Source organism: Tupaia chinensis, unplaced genomic scaffold, assembly GCF_000334495.1.
Source record: "Tupaia chinensis unplaced genomic scaffold, TupChi_1.0 Scaffold000294_5, whole genome shotgun sequence".
Taxonomy (NCBI): Eukaryota; Metazoa; Chordata; class Mammalia; order Scandentia; family Tupaiidae; genus Tupaia; species Tupaia belangeri.
The window spans coordinates 2272227-2276257 of NW_006159782.1; positions in this window are offsets into that span (position 1 = coordinate 2272227).

Consider the following 4031-nt stretch of genomic DNA (forward strand, 5'->3'; position numbering starts at 1 on the left):
TTCTGTCTCTATGTCTCTCTCTGTCTGTCTGGCGAGCGCACGCGCCCTGTAGCGAAAACCTCTCCAAAAAAAAAAAAAAGAATAAATAAGCAAATAAAGTCAAATAAAATAATTTTTGAAAAAAATAGATCTTCACATTCTTTAAAAATTTTTTTCTATTTATTTATTTTTTTGGAGAGGTTTTTGCTATAGGGTGCGTGTGCTCACCAGAAAGAGAGAAAGAGAGATAGAAAGCGAGAAATCACCCCCCAGGGGGGATGGCCACACCACAATCCCTTCTCCTCCATACTCCTCTCGGGATCTTGGGCACGCACGCACCCCGACATGAGTTTAAGCCACCGGGTCCAGGACTCGAACCACAGTCGACTACATGGGAGTCCAGTGACGTAGCCATTATGCCATCTGCTGGCCCTAGATCTTCACATTCTTGAAAATTATAAAGTAGTTCTGCTTTGCAGAGCACAGAGCTATATCTGCATGTCTAGAATTACTACGTATAAGTCTCAATACATAGTTAAACAGAAATGCTTTGACTTGTCTTGGAATGCTGGCAGATAAAGCAAAAAGTGGGAACTTTTGAGTTTGAAACTCTTCTTTTAAGTGGAAGGTTTAAGATTTTAATTTTTTACTTTGTAAAGTAATATGTATGTTCTAGTACCTTGCTTAGCACATTAAGTTGAATCTGACTGGGTTGATTGAACTGCGGAACTTCAAAAGTCTTCTGTATTTCCTGCCTTTCTCCCTCCTTCCCTCCCTTTATCATATATATGGTATTGTTTCCATTGTTTCCTCAACACCTTAATATAACGTTATATTAACTGTTTTTAAAATCTCTATACAAGTCAGAGTAATAATTGCAAAGTAAAGATTTTTGGTGCATATGAAAAGGCAGCAGAGTATATTGCTCCTTGCGGGTTTCTAGCCACACTAGAGGAGGTTATGGATGTGTCTAGGAACACAGTGGTCTCTCGTGACTCTGGTAGCTCCAGCCAGTGCCAGCACTTTGAGGAGGCTACTGGACTGACATTTGACTCCCTTACTTGCTCTGGACCTAGTCCATTTAGTTAATGTTCTCACTGGATGCAGAGGAAAAAGTCAATAGAAGAATCTGGCAGAGTGAGATTAAGATTTTTTTCTTGGCCAGCAGGTGGCATGGTGGTTAAAGCACTGATTTGCACATGGCCAACTGTGGTTTGAGTCTTGGATCTGGTGCCTTGAAAATCAAGCCAGGCATGTGTATGTGCTTGCCCAAAATCCTAGGAAGAGAATGGAGGAGAGGGATGTTGCATGACCATTTCCCTTTGAGGATGATTTTCACTGTCTCTCTCTCTCTCTGGTGAGCGCATGTACTTTATGGCAAAACCTTAAAAAAAAATCAGTATTAAAAAAAAAGATTTTTCATAGTGTTCAGTTTGAAGAGATGGGTAACCATATCCTATTGAGACTGGCTGCTTAAAAACCACAATTCATTTATTTGATTGAGAATTGTCCCCTCCTTATTTATTTTAAAAAATTATTTCTTTTAAATTTTATTATTTTTAAAATTTGCTGTAGGGCATGTGTGAGAGAGAGAGAGAGAGAGAGAAAGAGAAAGCAGGCTGCTAGGTCTGGGACTCAAACCGCTGTTGGCCATGTGGGAGTCGAGCACCTTACTTACCACATCACCTGCTGCCATTTCCCCTTTTAAAGACAGGGTCTTGGTTTGTTATGATCCTCCTGACCCAGCCTCCCTAGTAGTTGGGACTGTAGGCATACACCACTGTACCTGGCTTTTACAGTGGACTGGGAATTGAACCTAGGCTTTTCACATGGCCTCATTCTGCCAAGTAGCAGCAGCCACCAATTCATGTTACTGCAGCTGGGCTTCCCCCTTCCTTTTTATTCCTTTATGAGAGAAACAGGGATAGGTATGCTTGATTGGGTGTCGCCATTGTGATCCTTCTATTCCAGGCTCCTGATTAGCTAAGATTACAGGTACCTGACATGTTCATATGGGAGCTCTAACCTCCCAAGCAGTGGCACTGCCTGCTTTGACTTCCCCCATCTTTTTTGATATCAGTCAAACCTCTAAATTGATTTCTCCCTCTTTGCTCTTTATTACTTTTCCTTTTCTTTTCACTTTTCATTCTGTTACTTTGATTTTATTCTTGGCATCATTTCCCCTAGATTAAAATGAGTTAGCAGTAGTATTTCAGAAGAAACGCTTGTTTGAAAGATCCTAGGTCAGCAGGTGGTGTGTTGTGTTAAGTGCTAGATTCAAGTGGTTGACTCTGCGGTTCGAGTCCCAGACCTGGAGGTTTGAAAACATGTTGGGTGCTTGTGTGTGCATGCTCACAATCCCAAGAAAAGAATGGAGACAGGATTGTACCATGGCCATCCTCCCATTGCGGGGTGCTGATTTTTCATTTCCCTTCTTTGTCTGTCTCTCCAGAAAGTGTACACGCCCTAATGCAAAAAAATCTTTTTTTAAAAAAAAAGATGGGGCCAGCAGATGGCGTAATGGTTATATCACTGGCCTCCCATTTAATCAACTGTGGTTTGAGTCCCGTACTGGGCGGCTTAAACTCAGGATGGACATGTATGTGTGTGTGCACATGATCCCCAGGGGGGATGGCCATGCTGTAATGCCTTCTCCTCCATTCTCCTCTCTGGATCTTGTGCACACATGGTGTGTTAAGTGCTGGATTCCCAAGTGCCTTTTGTGATAGGGCATGTTTGCTTTCTGGAGAGAAAGACAGAGAGGGAAAATGAGAAATCCTCCCCCACGGGGAATGGCCACACCACAGTCCCTTCTCTTCCATTCTCCTCTTGGGATCTTAGGCACGCACACACACATATCCAGTGTGATTTTTTTTAAGCCACTGGGTCTGGGATCTTAACTGTGGTTGGCCATGTGGGAGTCCAGCAACATAACTGCTGTGCCATCTACTGGCCCCAAAGATCCTGAATTCTTTTGTGTGTGAGAAATGTATTTTTTAGAAGGTAAGGAAATTCATCGTAGATTATAAAAATTATTCTCATCCTTGGGACCAACAGATGGCATAATGGTGTGTCACTGGACTCCCACATGACCGACCACAGTTAGAGCCTTTGACCTGGTGGCATGAAACTCATACCGAGCACATGTGTGCATGCCCAAAATCCCAACAGGAGAATGGAGGAGAAGGAATTGCAGCATGGCCATCCTCTTGGGGGTGATTTCTCACTTTCTGTCTCTCTCTCCTTCTGTGTCTTTGGTGAGTGAATGTTTTTCCCTCTAGCAAAAATTTCTCTGAAAAAACAAAAAACAAAACCCTCTCATATTCCTTGGAATGTAAGGAAAACATTAAAAAATGTTTTTTGCTATATGTATGTCCTTACAGGAGAGGAAAAAGGAACAGAGAGGGAGACAGAAGGAAATTGAGAAAGCACTCTCTAGGGGATGACTAGGTCACAATCCCTTCTCCTTTGTTCTCCTCTAGGGATTTTGGGCACAATGCACTCATGCCCAACATGTTTTCTTTCTTTCTTTCTTTCTTTCTTTCTTTCTTTCTTTCTTTCTTTCTTTCTTTCTTTCTTTCTTTCTTTCTTTCTTTCTTATTTTTTAAAAAGAATTATTCATTTAACTTTATTTATTATTATCACTATTTTTCGATTTGACCAGAAAAAGAGAGAGAGAGAAGGAAAATGAGAAAGCATCTCCTTTGTTCTCCTCTAGGGATTTTGGGCACAATGCACTTATGCCCAGTGTGTTTTCTTTCTTTCTTTCTTTTTTTTTAAAAAAGAATTATTCATTTAACTTTATTTATTATTATCACTATTTTTCAATTTGACCAGAAAGAGAGAGAGAAGGAAAATGAGAAAGCAAATCATAAAAAAAAAAAAAAAAGGTACCAGCAGTTAGCGTAATGGCTATGTTGCTGGATTCCCACATAGTCGACCGCGGTTTGCGTCCCGGACCCGGTGACTTAAAACTCACGCCGGGCGCGTGTGCATGCGTGCCCAAGATCCCGAGAGGAGAATGGAGGAGAAGGGATTGCGGCATGGCCATC